Source organism: Mastomys coucha, unplaced genomic scaffold, assembly GCF_008632895.1.
Source record: "Mastomys coucha isolate ucsf_1 unplaced genomic scaffold, UCSF_Mcou_1 pScaffold6, whole genome shotgun sequence".
In the NCBI taxonomy this organism is placed as follows: Eukaryota; Metazoa; Chordata; class Mammalia; order Rodentia; family Muridae; genus Mastomys; species Mastomys coucha.
Window position 1 is genome coordinate 86,764,081 of NW_022196912.1, and position 16,395 is coordinate 86,780,475.

Consider the following 16,395-nt stretch of genomic DNA (forward strand, 5'->3'; position numbering starts at 1 on the left):
AAAAGAATAAAGGAAGAGATTATGCTAAAAAAAAAAAGAGAAGGAGGAGGAGAAAGAAAAGGAGGAGGAGAAGGAGGAAGGAGGGGAAAGAGGAAGAAAATGAGGAGGAAGAAGAGGAGGAGAATGAGAAAGAGGAGAAGAGAAGGAGGAGGAGGAGAAGGAGGAGATGGAAGAGGAGAATTTGTTGCTTCTATGGGCATGGCAATGCAACACCTGTAAACCTAGTACTTGGGAAGCTAACGTAGAAAGATATAAGTTTAATGGTGCCTCTATAACACAGAACACACAGTGTCCAGTTAGGTTTCTACTGCTGAGACTAAATAAATAAATAAATAAATAAATAAATAAATAAATAAATAAAATGCTTGTGGAGGAAAAAGTTCATTTCATGCCGTCACAGTTGTCCATCACTGAGGAACATAGGTCAGGAACTCAAAGCAGGAACCTGGAGACCGGACCTGATGCAGAAGCCACGGAGGACTGCTGCTTACTGGTTCACTTGCTCATGAGCGCCTGCCCTGGTGCCCATTGGCACCGCTCGCAGTGATCGGACCTCTCCCATGTCAATCATCAATCAAGAAAATGCCTAACAAACTTGCCTACAGGCCAATGGGATGGCATTTGCTCAACTGGGCTTCCTCTTCCTAGATGCATCTAACGTTAATTTTACAACAAACAAACAGACAAACAAGCATGTTCAAGACGGCATGAGGTACATAATAACAAGATCCTGTCTCAGGAAAAAAAACATAATTAACTCATTAATTAATTTTGAAAGATGGAGCTCCCCAGTATTCCTGGCCCTCCATGCTGGGTACCCTCATAGATCCCTTTGCATACTGAAATGTGAAAACCTTTGCTGGAGACTGGTTAGATTGCTGAGATTTTTCAGATTTTCAGTCAGTTCCTCATTAAAGTGCCAATCCTGGCCCACTGAAGAGTGTGGTGCTTGTGAGCCAGCTTTGAAAAAGTCGAAACACCAGAGAGGTGGAACCCATTGTTCTCACTTCCACTCCCAAGGAAAAGCCAGGCCGTTTAAAGAAGACCAGAGGCAGAAGGAAATGCTTCCAGGGTGCGTTATTTCAGGTAGTCCCAGATAAGAAAGGTGGCGTGGGCTGGAGAATGAATTCCTTTCAATCCAAACTTCAGAGGACACAGTGCAAACAGCCAGACCCAGGCCTCCCAAAAGGACAGTGAGTGTTTGCCAGAACATAAATCAAACTCCCTAGAATGCAAAGAATGCTTCAGATCCATCACAAAGAAAGCCTGCTTTTGACAAAGGACTCCTCTCTGGTTCCCAAATTCCTCAGATGATGGCAGTGGTTGCCTGACCAATCCTTGGAAAGCCCAAACCCTTTTAAGGGTAAAGAAACTGTTCCCTTCCTCTCTGCACCCAGTTTCTGGCTGTGGCAGGTGGAAATGAAGCAAGAAAGTGAAATACCTCAAATCTCCATTAAGTGTGAGCTGTAGGACACAGTTTCCTCTGGATTGACTGTTCTAGGTTAGCCCTGCTCCCCATGGTAATACTGGCCCCACATAGTTTATTGATCCCTTAAGTAAAGTTAGTCTGGACTGAGATATGTTGTAAGTGTAAAATATGTACTGATTTTGAAGACTTTGTATAAAAAAGTGCAAATTATCTAGTTGCTAGTTCTTTTTGTTTGTTTGTTTGTTTTTGTTTTTGTTTTTTTCGAGACAGGGTTTCTCTGAGTAGCCTTGGCTGTCCTGGAACTCACTCTGTAGACCAGGCTGGCCTCAAACTCAGAAATCCGCCTGCCTCTGCCTCCCAAGTGCTGGGATTAAAGGCGTGTGCCACCACTGCCCGGCTATTTATTTCTATTTTATGGCCATGAGTGGTTTTTCCTGAGTCTATATAAGAATATGAATCTACCCAATACCAGTGGCTCCTAGAAGAGGATGGTGGGTCCCCTGGAACTGGAGTTGCAGACAGTTGTGAGCTGGTACATGAGTACTGAGAACTGAAAAACCTCCACGAGAGTAGCTGGTACTCTTGATTGCTGAGCCGTCTCTCTAGCCCCAACCTCGGCTTTTAAAAAAACTTTAATTTATAAACACATAAACATTTTACATGTTAATGGGTTACCCCATAATGTTCCCTGTATATATAGGCTGTGTGGTATCTCCTCAAATACATATTACTCACTGTCTTTTAAAAACATTCCTTATTTCAACCTTTATTGTGTTCATGATGTGTGTATGGGGTGGGTACATCAGAAGACAATTCTTTAGACTTCGTTCTCTCCTTCCACCTCTAGGTGGCTTCTGGAGATTAAACCCAGGTTGTCAGTCTTGTTTGACAAATACTTTGCCCTCTGAGCCATCTCTCCAGCCCCTATATAATTTCTTTATGGTGAACATCCTTTCCTCTGGCCTTTTGTGACTCATAGCACATAACTGTCTGTCAGCACTCTGCTGTGGTGTACCAGAGCTCCTTGCTCCTAACCTCAGCCCAGTGTCTGCTGTCCAACCATTTTCCCATTCAGTCCCTTTGCACGGGTTTGAATGTGGCTACTCAGAAAACTTGAAGCACAGGGACATTGGCTTGTCTTACGCTTCTATCTGACAGTCGTGCTCTAAGGAATGAAACGTAAGCAGGTGCCCGCAAGCAAAAAAAAGCCAGTGTCTTTCCATCTATATTAAACAGGACAGTTTCCATTTTCAAACTACTCTTTCTTACTTCCACTAAAGTGGCTAAGAGATTTCTCTGTTGAAATTCCCTGTGATGTGATGAGAGATCTTCTCTTATTTTGATCTTCTTAGTTTCTCAGTCCCTCAAGGTCAGGAATATATTTGATTCTCTGATCTGCATGGCCGTTTTCCCACTATGGCGCAAGTAGGTCTAGTTTCCTTCAGAAATGATCCATAGCATTTCTCATCAAATGCCCCTTGCCTTCTGCTGGCCACATCTGGTGGCTGCTCTTCAGTGTCTGTGTGTTCTCATTGGTGTCATATCTATACATGGACTACGATCACTAATTGACAAGCACATTTACTAAAGAATAAAGGGGGACCCAGGGAAGACAATAGAATTCTGACCATCACTGATCAATACTGCTAAACGGAATTCAGTATCAAAGACACTCCACTTTGCAGAAAACTTGAAGTGAGTGTATGTCCTTAAAGAAAGGGGAGCAATGAAATTAAAATCATAAATAGAATATATAGAATATTCAATATTCATCACAGGAAGACCTTGGTCTGTGAAGGGAAACCTGGGAAAAAAGCATTTCAGATGTGAATATAGATTTTGTTTTCTTTAGACTAGGTCTTATGGAGCTCAAGCATAGCCTCAAGGTTGCCAGGCAGCTAGAGATGACTTAAAACTTGTGGTTCTCCTGCCTCTTCCTCTTGAGTGTTAGGATGACAGACTTGCATCACCAGACCTGTGTTATGCAGTTCTGGGGTTGGAACTCAGCCTTTATGCATGCTGAATGTCTTAGTTAAGGTTTCTATGGCTGTGAAGAGACACCATAACCACGGCAACTTTTATAAAGGAAAACATATAGCTGGAGCTGGCTAACAGTTTCAGAAGTCCAGTCCATTGTCATGACTCAAGGGCCTGAAGCGTGACTTTGGGCAGACAGACTTGGTGCTGGAGGAGGTAAGAGTTCTACATCTGGATCAGAAGACAGCCAGGAGGAGACTGGATTCCTTCTGCACTGGGTGGAGCTTGAGTATAGGAGACCTTAAAACCTACAGGTCTAGTAGGTTTCTGAGACCTCCGGCTCTACAGTGACACACTTCCTTCCTCAAGGCCACACCATCTCCAATAAGGCCACACCTCCTAATAGTGCCACTCCCATGGGCCAAGCATTCAAACACAAATCTATGGGGCCAAACCTATCCAAACTGCCACCCTAGACAAGAACTCTGCCAACTGAGCTGTGTCCCCAGCTCTTGAATATGTATTGTCGAACCTAGTAAGACAAGTTCTGAACTAGGCAGGGCTAGAACCTGTTATGACTCTTTGTACATTTGATTACAAATTGAATTCTTCTTACCCTATGGTCAAACATGCCTGCGTACTTCTATAACCTACCCCCCGGCTCTTGTATGTACACACCCAATTTGTCTTAAGCCTTTCTCTGTGGCCGGAAGCTTTCCAGGTCCTACAAGATCTCTTTGTGGGGAATATGGAGATTTTAAAGTATAAGCCTGAAAGGCTTATGAGATTATAATATTTAATTTTGAAATATTTCTTCTGTGGTTGCTTGCACCAGTAGGCTATTATCAAAACAAGGATTAGCTAAAATCCAGCTTTTGCCTGTTATAGAAAATCTGTAGGTCAAAGGGAGGAATTTGAAAAAAAAAAATCACAAACACATTTTGAAGGATTAAGCAAGTCTCTAAAAGCATGCCTCTGTGGGACAGCCTTCACTTCTCCCTCAAAATGCTTTGTGGGCTTTATTTAATTTCTATAAAGAAACACAATAAAAAGCTGAACACCATAGTATAATATTCTGGGAAATCATAATATTTCATTTGCAATGCTCAGCAAAACCTCACTACATTTCATTACAAGAAAGCACTTAGAAATTTAACAGCTGGGTGAGGTAGTTCTACAACCTTGGGACTTAGGATGCTAAGGCAGGAGCAGATTCTCAAGTTCCAGGCCAGCCGAGGCTTAACAGTGGGATCCTGTTTTGTTTTGAAAACTTGGAGTAGAGTAGTTGTGAGATGTGGACAGACCTACAGGGGGTAGTAGTAGTGAGGAGAACACAGCTCCCTGACTACAGGCCTCTAAGGATGACAGGAACAGGACTGTGGAGCAAAACCACAAGGACCAAGTAGCCATTTTTTTTTTTTTGGCAGTAGCCATTTTTTTTTGGCTTTCAGCCATGTTGACACTACCAGATCCTGATAAAATAAGCCAAAAGACAGGTGAGAGAGATGAAGGCAAACTTCACCTGACGATTCCCAGAGGCACCATCTCTGTCTCCAGTGAGGGCAAACCTAGGCTAGGTCCTCCTATTACCTTTTCATTCCTTCAAGGACAGATCTGTCCCTTTGTCATGATTTGAATATGCTTGGCCTAGGGAGTGGCACTATTAGAAGGTGTGGCCCTGTTGGAGTAGGTGTGTCACTGTGGGGGTGGGCCTTCAGATGAAGATGTAGAAGAACTCTCAGCTTTGCCTGCACCATGCCTGCCTGGATGCTGCCATGCTTCTCCGTCTTGATGGTAATGGGCTGAACCTCTGAACCTGTAAGCCGGCCCTAAATAAATGTTGTCTTTATAGAGTTGCCTTGTTGTGTCTGTTCACTGCAGTGAAACCCTAGTTAAGACAAGCTGCCAACCAGACTCCCAAGGTCACTGAACCAATGCTGACAATGCTCTGGGATATATTTGCTTTTTCAGTTGGGCCTTGGAACTTCACTATCATTTATAACACTGATGGTTTTTGTTTGTTTGTTTTGCAAATAAAAAAAGAAGGGACTTAATACAAACAGGCAAAATAGGCACAAAATAGATTTGGGGGAGAAAATCAATTTTAGGGTAGGAACTAAAATGGATGATAGATACATCGACAGGTTGATCAACAGGTAGATAGATGACAGAACTGCATCCTCTAATTGACTGAAACTTCTGGTCAAATTGTTTTATTACTCAAGATAACTAGCCTGTCCCAGAACAAACAACAGTCCTTTATGTGGAAACATTTGATTTCATAAAAGTCTTCATGATCTTAGACACTATCTGTATGCTTAATGAAAACATTTCTAAAGCACAGCATGCAGCGTCATTTTCTAAGCTTCTGTGTGGCCACATAGCTCAGTGAATTATAGCTGCTCCCGAATTCTCTCCATATTCAATCTGATACCCGCATTACCCCAGGCTCACTTGCTTCTCTTCCTGGTTTGAAATCAACAGCCTCTGCTAACTTATCACCAAGTCTTTGTTTTTCCTTTGAGGAAATTCTGATCTTTTAAACCCCACAAGGAACTGGGTTCTTCTCAGCACCTAATCTCAGGCCACCCTTTCTTCTGTCCCCATGTGTCATGCACAGTGACACATTCTTGGGATCTCCATTTCTACACATCAACAGCAAAATGAAGTCACAAGAGAGGAATGCAGATCACTGCATAGCAGATGAAGCTCACACTCTCCATTAGAAGCTTGGGGGTACAGAGGCCGTGAATGCTTAACATTGAATCTGAGGAGAATTCCCTGCTTGTCGAATTTACAGATTTCCCCACCATGATAGAGTCTGACATCACTGAACATAGGGTTGGGAAGAGACTATCACAGCAATCTATCTGCATCATGTCTGATGCAGAAGAAACTGCAAAAACATAGACTATACAATTTAGTGTAGCAACAATGATCAAGAGACAACTCTGGAGTATTTATTACGTCTGTTTTTGAAACATTAACTATCATCATCATCATTATTATTGTGTGTATGTATGAGCCTTTGTTCACATAGGTTCAGGTTTATGTGTGTGTGCACAGGTGGGTGTGCATGAGTGTATATGTGTGTAAAGAGGGCAGTGGACGAAGTCTGGTGTTGTTTCTCAGGAATTTTCTACCTGGTTAATAATAATAATAGCTAGTAGTAGTAGTAGTAGTAGTAGTAGTAGTAGTAGTAGTAGTAGTAGTAGTAGTATGACACAGTATCGCTCAAGTCTGGAACTCTCCAAGTAGTCTAGACTGCCTGGTTAGCAAGCTCCAGGAATCAGCGTGGTTCTACCTCCCTAGGGCTAGGTTACAAGCATGCCATTTTCTGTTTTAAATGTTAAGACCAGCCAGGTGGTGGTGGCACACGCCTTTAATCCCAGCACTTGGGAGGCAGAGGCAGGTGGATTTCTGAGTTCGAAGCCAGCCTGGTCTACAGAGTGAGTTCCAGGACAGCCAAGGCTACACAGAGAAACCTTGTCTCAAACAAACAAACAAACAAACAAACAAACAAAAATGTTAAGTCCTAAGGATTAAACTAGAGTCTTTGTGTTTACGAGGTATACTGGTTAGTTTTTATTGTTAACTTGATACAAGAAAGAGTCACCTGGGAAAGAGTTAATCTTAGTTAAGAGGATGCCCAGATTAGGCTGGCCTATAGCCATACCTGGGCAGGAGTCCTGAGATAGCTGAGCAGATGCTAGGCAGCAAGCCTAACATAGAGAAATGCTCCTCCAGGGTTCTGCTCCTGGTTCCTGCCTTGCGTTCCTGCCTTAGCTTTGTCAACAAGGAATTGTAACTTGCAGATGGAAATAAACCCTTTCCTTCCCAAGTTGTTTTGGTCATTGTTTATCAGTGTGTTAACACAATGCAAACTAGAACACAAGACACTTTACTAACGGGGCTTTCTTCCTGTATCATCATCATCATCACCACCACCACTATTACCACCACCACCATCATCATCATCATCATCATCATCTCTGTGAAACTGGAAATTTAATCCAGGGCCCACACATACATTCTACCAAAGAGATTTCACTTCCCTTCCATGGTTTCTGTTTAAGATGTAGTCTTACTATGTAGCACAAGCCCACTTCAACTTCCCACTTTCTTGCCTCTGCTTGTTGGGTGCTGGAATTACAGGTAGTTAGCATTTGATTATTTGCTTTAATTTTTTTAAATTTTGATGTTCCTTAGCAACCAGTTTACAAATCTCCTGAAATTTGACAACAGCTCTCAAGGGCCAATGCCCTGATAAACCAGCACTCTAGTTACACTGAGGTGCCCTGAGGTCCTCTTACCAGCACGTCTAGTAGGGATCTGTTTTGGAAAAAGGCTTCCTGCAATGATAGCCATAGAAAACCAATCACTAGCAAATCCAGGACACAGTCAAACTTTCCTTAAAACCCTGTGCTCATCTCTGAACCATCTGGGTTTTCTTGGGAAATTCCCACCCTAGTGTTGACTTTTCTCGAAGCTACCCAATGGTCAAGTGCTGGTGGCTTATTGGCAGAGGCAGCATAGCGTCAGATGTAGCGAAAGTACACGCAGAAGTCAAGGAGGAGGTGACCCTGCTGTTCCGAATCACCGGCTCACATGTGTGTGAAAGGTAATGAGGTTGTATTTTGCTTGATTGAACCGTGTTTGGATTTAAATGAGTGTAATTTTCTGAAACGATAACATAAATCCTAGAGAAGAAAACCTGTCATGGTAGGCAGGCAGAGCCAGAATAAACCATTCCAATAGCACTCCTTCCTCTTTCTCTGGATGGCTAGTCTCCTGACAACCCAAAATATTATTTTAGGAGCTTGAGACCCAGGGAGAGTACATAGACAATCCCAGGGGAAAAGGTTACCATCGCAGTTTGGTGAAGAGAAAACACTCTCACGATGATAATATACTGTGACATATTGTATTAAAGTGTGGCTTTTCCATGAGAAATCCCCCATCATCGGGTTCTCATGTAAGACAGGACTGAAGTCACCCCTAATCTTCAAATCCAGTGCCTAAATGCTAGTGTAACCCGCTGTGAAACATGGCTCTCACACAAATCCTACCCACGGTAATATTTCTGCACAAAGCTGATGTATCTGCCAGGATAATTCCCAGCAAAGAGAATTACAACAACCAAAACAAAAGTAAACAGAATTCCTTCTCTCCTCTGAAAGCTCAGCCCATCTTTAACTGGCATGACAAGCTCTGCCTCACACAGACTGCCCACCTTAGGGTTAAAGAGCCCACGCTGAGACTAGATGCTTAAAGAGAAGAGAAAATGAAAAACTGTATGACCCCCTTGGCAGGGGATGTTTTGAAAGCTAACTTGGAATGGTTTGTTTAAAACGTACAGCCAGGGACTTTTCACCATGGGCGGCTCAGCTGAACTTCATCTGAGGACTCCTGACCCGGGGTGGCAGGACTGTGTACCTGAAGGGGTGACCTCCACCTTGAAACCCTTCATGATGAGCTTCCAGATTCCAAATCACCCGGAGGCACTGTGTGGGCATCTTCTGCCTGTGCTATTTAGGAGAAGTTTTAGGTGGGCTGTTTTCTGATTTTAGGTTGTGTCTTACTTCCTGATAAGACAGGCTCTTACGGTTCTAAGGTCTATGTGGTTGATCATACCATTGTGATTTCTGTTCCTGGAGCGTTGCAGGTTAAATCCTGCCCCAGATCTCAGGAAGAATGACCTTTTCTTGAAGAATAAAGGTAGCCAATCTCAAGTAAACAAATACAACTAGAGTCATTATAAAAGGAGTGAGCCTGGCCATGGAGACAGATATACACGCAGAGAAGACAGTAGTGGGAGACAAAGGGTACAGTCACCAATAAAGGAAGTGGAAAAGGCAAACCGCAGCCTTCCCTCACAGCCCTCAGGAGGGCCGATTTGTAGACAGGAGTTGACTGTGTGTGACAGTGACATTCCATGGTGCTTTGCGTCCCAGCCACAGCAGACTAATGCACCTAGCAGGACCTACAGGAAACAAAGCAACACAAGGAGTTTCCTTCTCCCGGATATTCCTTCCTTCCTATCCTCTCAACCACTCGTTTACATTATAATTTGCCTCAGTCTATGTTGCCTCTGGGACATGATTCAACTCCCTCATAGAGAGAACAACCTTACCTACAAATCTGTATGTAAGGTAATAGGGCACATCAACCATAACATCTATAAGAAATGCAGCAAATATCTGAATATTTGGTCAATGAATTTTTAAATGGAAATATTTTGCTGTTACTCTGTATTACTGCTTCAGAGGATATAGTCATAGCTTGGTGTGGCGGCACATGTCTGTGACCCCTGCATTTGGGAGGTGGAAGCAAAAGGATCAGGAGTTCAAGGTTATCTTTGGGGATACACTGAGTGCAAGGCTACCTGGGCTACATGACACCCTACCTTAAAAAAAGAAAAGAAAAAAAAGACAAGCCGGGTGGTGGTGGCACACACCTTTAATCTCAGCACTTGGGAGTCAGAGGCAGGCAGATTTCTGAGTTCGAGGCCAGCCTGGTCTACAGAGTGAGTTCCAGGATATCCAGGGCTACACAGAGAATCCCTGTCTTGAAAAAAAAAAAAAAGACAAAAAGTTGATGCATGATGCAGAATAAAATTATCAATAATGCCCTAAAGATCAAGGGATAATTATGTTAAATTTAATAAAAGGGGTAGGGAGACATATATCTCCCTCATAGGTAGGCTTATGAGTCACCTAAGCTTAAGCAGCAGTATTTCCTAATTCTCTACAGAGAACACTGATAACTGTCATAATTAGGAAACCCCAATAAAATGGACCTCACAATATATAAAATACTATGTGCATGGGCAACCTTTATTTCAAATATTTACTAAAATATCATTGTTTTTCCCAGAGACAAGAACAGAGATCATCTTCTACAGAAACTTAGAACTACATGACAGGCACAATACAAAAGAGGAAGTTCTGAAGGACTCCAAACATTCTGGGACTGATCAGAGACTGGTCTACAGAGCTTTGGGTGGCTAAAGCTATTTTCTCTTCCCTCTTACTGTGCCTGATGGTATTACAATAACTGGTCTCGCCTTTGCCTACGATTTCATCTCCCTTGATCTATCTCCTTCAGCATTTCTCAGTGAAATGAAGCTTTCCCAAGTACCTTTGCAGAGGCTCAATTGAATTGTTGGCCCAGAATATATTACAAAGTCCCTCTCCCTCAGGAGGAACCACATTTTACCATAAAGACCCTGGCAGACTTACCAGCTTTATGTAATGTCACATGAAGTCACAGTGAGGTTCACGATGCTGGGGGCCTTCCGGGAAGGCTCCCAGACACACAGAGATAAGTCATGAGTTATCACTCTGAACCACAGCATCTCCTTCCTTACCATTGAGGAGGTACTGGACTGCCACCACGTGTGTCAGGGACAGCTGGGGGACTTGTGGGGTGCAGACTGTCCTTGCTAGGGGTGGGCACTTGTGTACCTCACGAGCTCTGAAGTGAAGACAGTGTTCTTGTCCTAGGGAGCCGCAGCTCCAGAACTGTGGCTTTGGTTAGTAAGCTAGGGATAACTGCCCTGAGACTGGGCAGTCAGCACAGAGAGCAGGCTGCTCGAGCTGTCTAAAAACCCACCTCACACTTCCCTAGAGCTAGTCTGCTCCTGTTCGTCAGAGGAAGTTCACTACCTAGGTTCTTTTGTTTGCATAAACTGCCCATAGAAAGTTTCTGTTGTCTGTCTCTGAAGGAACTTTAAGGAAGACAATGAGTACATCAGTTACCATTTCTTTTTAAAACTCTCAAACTGTTGTACTTTTAAAGAATAGGACAAATATAGAACAGAGACCTGACCACACTGGTGACCAAACATCTTGGAAGCCTCAAAGCCTCAAAAGGATCCAAGAAATTAGCAGTGGCAGGAAGTCGTCTTCATTCCTAGGTTGGAGGAACTGAGGGAGAAGGGATTGTTATCCCAGGGCAGCATGACCTGGGGGAAGCAGAACTCTGAGGAGGGAAATCCACCACTCCTGACAGAAACACCACCCAGGGCTTCTGTGGAGAGGAGGCTAAGAGTGTGGTTCTTCCTACCTCTCTTCCTCAGGCCTCCAGTTTCAGAAGTGCCTCTCCTCGCTGGGAAGCTTGGCAAAGGCTCCTCAGGAGACTGAGGACAGCTGACATCCGTGGAAAAGAAGTTTCATATCTAAGAATGGACCAAGGAACAGCACCGCTCCATGTTGGAGGTCTCTCTTTTCTTTCTAAGTTCCTTTGGTCTACTGGTGGATTAGCATAAGGGAACATGTACTACAATTTCTAACCATGTACCGTCATGAGTAAGAATTGACTTAAATGAGATTACAGTAACTATTTCAAAATTAAGTCCGGCATAGAAAATTGCAGATGATTAGCATGTTTATAGTTCTCAGCTTCAGAAGTGTTTTTCTAGTACCTCTCTCTTCTTTTTTTATTGAAAATAGATTTTTTTCATACAATATATTCCGATCATGGTTTCCCTACCTCGTCTCCTCCCATGCCTCTGCCCTTCCAACTCTACAAATTCTCTCTTTAGAAAACAAACAGGCAAACAAAACAAACAAAAAAATAACAAAGAGAAAGCATGAGAAGCACATAGACCTGCAGACAGACAGACAGACACACAAACACACAAAACCCATAAAACCACAAAATCAGAAAACATAATACATATGTAGAAGATCAGTAAGGTAAAAAATACCCAAACAAAGAGTTATGAGATAAAAAGTATACAAAAATACTATTGAATTTATTTTGCATTTCCATCTACTGCTGGTCAGGGGTTCTGCCCTTAAGTTTATATACCCTGTGAGACTCTGTTGGAGAAAACCAATTTCCCCTGAAAGCCATTTTCAACTAGAGATGTCTTCTCGGTTAGAGATGGGAGCTCATGTCCACTTCATCTCAGCACTGGAACTTGATTTGGTTTGGACCTGTGACATGTCTGTGTGTGCTGCCATAGTCTCTGAGAGTTCCTAAGCTCTTCAGTCCTTTTGCCCAGAAGACCCTGTCTCTTTCCTTGGTGTCCTCCATCTCTTCTGGCTCATACAATCTTTCTGCCTCCTCTTTCCCCTAGTTTTCTGAGCCCTGAGGGGAAGGGTTTGGTGAGGACATCTCATTTACGACTGAGAGTTCCAAGGTCTCTCAATCTCTGCATATTGTCCAGTTATGGGCCTCTGTTCCAGCTGCCTTCAACTGTAGTTGAAAACTTCGAGTGAGACACTGATTTATCGGTCTAACAGAATGTCATTAGGAGTTATTTTATTGCTATGTTCCTTTAGCAGAATATCAGTTTGGTTTTCATCTGGTCCATGACTTATCTTCTTTCAGGTTCACCGCCACATGAGCAGTGTCAGGCATGGGTTCCGTCTTGTGGAGTGGGCCTTAAATCCAATCAGACAGTGGTTGGTTACTCCTACAATGTCTATGCCACCATTGCACCAGCATCTCCTACAGGCAGGTCATCACTGTGCATAGAAGGTTTTGAAGATGTGTTGGTGTCTACCTTGAGTACCTCCCAGAACTATGAACAGCAGTCAGCAGGTGTGAACGAGGCTCTAGTTAGATGCCAGCTCAACCTCCCGGTGCTCAGTGAGATAGGTCAGCGTTGTCCTCAGCAATAGGCCCTGGTTATCAGTTTGTGGGGAACAAACAGTAGCCTATGGTGACTCTCTTTTGAGGATCTTGAATGCACATTTGGGGAAACCTTACTTTCTGCTGCTCTTTACAAAGCCTACACCCATGCTTGCAGGGGTGTTCTGCTTTCTTCTGAGAGCCTGCCTTGCTCTTAACCCTCATGCTTAAGTGGACCTTAAGACATCTTTATTAAGCCTCAATTCGGCTTTTTTTTTTTTTAAAAAAAAGCATTTCTGCTTGCCTTATCTAATACACAAAAGCATGACATGTTCTTACAAGTAAGGAAACTGAGGTTCAGACAGAATAATATTTAACACGCATAAGCCATGTTGCAGGTCTAACCACAGTTATAGCTCAATCCCAAGGCCAGGCTCAACTTACATCCTTAACTGCTGCGAAGTACCAAGCTGTTATGTGACAACACCTGTAAGGTGATAAGTGTTCATTTTTCTCTCTTGGTGTCTTATTTCCTCCCTGAAGTAAAACCTGTAACCAGAGACAGGCGATGCTATTTGAAATATCAGCAACGTGCTCCACAATGCCTTTGTCTCCCACCCTCTCCATAGAGATAGTGTATGCTCAATGGTTCCAGGTGTTTCTAACTCATAGTCCATGATGGCTGGGTGAGGCAGGGTCTTCTGTAAGGTAATTCCAGGACAGGATCAGTTGTTTAAAAATAAAAGGAAAAAAAGTAAAGAAACTTTTCTGGCTTGGAATATATAAGTCAAGCTAGAAAGAATGAATGCTTTTCATGGTTTCTGAGACTGAGTTGCATAAAAAGAATTGAATACAGACATATACGATGAGCGTGTAAAAATGTGTGTGTGTGTGTGTGTGTGTGTGAATATGAGTTACTCTGTGCCATTGTGAAAGTGTTTAAACTTCCACTGATTTCAGGTCTACAGGTCTACAGATAGCATTTCTGATGCCAAAGAGCCATCTTGTTTCCCTTGGTTACCGGTGCAACAATGTGCAGGGATCAGTTTAAATTCATCACTACTGAAACAGAAAACCGTTTTCAAACACCTAGTCTTCTATTATCTACATTTAGAGTTGGTTGATAGAAAGCTCTCTCTCTCTCTCTTTCTCTCTCTCTCTCTCTCTCTCTCTTTCTCACACACACACACACACACTCTCTCTCTCTCACACACACACATACACACATATACACACACACTCACACACACAAATCCCCTGTTTGTAGTCTGTTTTGCATGCTGTCCTTTATGTGTGGAGGTATGTAACACACCCTGGCAATACTGTTATAAAGAATGGATTCTTTTTCTTTGAGCAAGAGTTTATTCCTTTTCTTTATTGCAGAGAACTAAGAGAGCTTGCTGAGAGGGTATTTCTTCTATAAAATTATTTCTCTGAGTGCCTTAACAACATGCTTTCATCTATAAGGATAAACCTTGCCTGATAGAAAGGCTCCGAGTTCAATTTATTGACTCAGTAAAATTCAAGCTCACTGATTATATTTCCATCTAAAAGCTTTACACAGTTATAAGATTGGAGGAGCCTTTAGAATACTTGCCAGGTTGGGTTTCTTTTGGAATATTTTCCCACAGCCAATTGTGCAATACATGAAGCCTACCCATTAGCTAGAGCATCACTGCTTTTACCCTTGTTCTGATGGCCAAAGGAACATTTGTGTTGTCTAGGTTCCACTTAAGATAATATTTGAAACAGAATAGATCAGAAGAGCAACAAAGTTATCCTGCTTCTGTGCAGACAAACTGTTCTGCTCTGCATGTAACAGGCTTGTCAAAAGAAGCTCAGAATCTAGCAGGAATTTCCTCTTTCACAAAAATCCCAGCATTTTCCCTCTCCTCTGAGATACTTCTCTAGTTCCAAGAGTATACTTCACTTGAGCCCTAGTGTTTGAAGCGGAAAAGGGAAGATAAGTAGTGATGTGATATTCCACCAGCAATTAGGTAAAGAGTTGTTGGAAATTTTAATTGTCAGTCTTCATTTCCTGAGAAGGAATTTTGCTGGTGGAAGAGGGCATGTGAGCTGATCACAGCAGTGCCATTGAGAGTGGAATAAATACGTTTCCCCCCCCCTGTAAAAAAGACACTTGGAGATTTGTTCCCTCTATTTAAGTTTCTCACCTTTGGTGTTATTGAATGAAATCATAACACCAAAAACTTTTATGTATTAAAGCCAAAATCTTGGGGCTGGAGAGATGGCTCAGTGGTTAAGAGCACTGACTGCTCTTCCAGAGGTCCTGAGTTCAGATCTCAGCAACCATATGGTGGCTCACAACCATCTATAATGAGATCTGATGCCCTCTTCTGGTGTGTCTGAAGACAGCTACAGTGTACTTATATATAATAAATAAATAAATCTTTAAACAAAACAAAATCTTGGCCGGGCACTGGTGGCACATGCCTTTAATCCCAGCACTTGGGAGGCAGAGGCAGGAGGATTTCTGAGTTTGAGGCCAGCCTGTTCTACAGAGTGAGTTCCAGGACAACCAGGCTATACAGAGAAACCCTGTCTCGATAAACCAAACCAAACCAAACCAAACCAAACCAAACCAACAACAACAACAACAACAACAACAACAACAAAAAACCCCAAAATCTTCCAGAAGGGTCAGAATTCCACTACACACCCTTTGCTAACACTTGAATACACCTAGAAGTGTTTGAAGATCGGGGGCAATCCTTGAAGGGTACTGTTTGCTTTAAGGTCGTAAAATTTTTAAATTTTTGAAAGGAAATGTGTGGGGAACCAGGGTGGAGGGAGCGTTTCAGGTTTTTAAATTTTATATATGTGCAATTAACGAAAACTTTTAGATATGCATGTTATCTTCGGAGAATTGAGAGCCACCAGAGCGGGAAGTCCCTTCAGGGATGAACAAAAGCATGGCTGTTCGATAGTATTATCTCCACAGCAGCAGGTTTGCGGGGACGCAGGGTTGTGGTGACTGTCTCTGTCTTCTATTACACTGCATTTTCATTAGTGACAGCCGCCGGTTTTTCTCAGGTCAGCCAATTAAGCTGTTCCCAGCTTTCTTCTTGGCCACTCGGTCTTGGTTTCAAAGGGAAAAAAGGAAAGAGAGGAGAAAGATGAACTGACCCAAAATGTGTGCAAGGAAATTCCTCTTTTTCTCGGCTGGCGTAGTTTGATTCTTGGGGACATGGGGAAATACTGGCTTGGTATTCAATCCAGAACCCCTGGAGTCCTATGAATTAGTGGTTTTGAGCAGGGAAGGAAGAGAAAGGCTTTTATGGACCCTTCCCAGATGGGGGCAGAAGAGCCCAACCGAACAGAAGTGCCTGGTGGCCGAGAAGCGCCGAGTTCAGGATGCCCCTGCCGCAGCCTACCCGCTGGCAGGA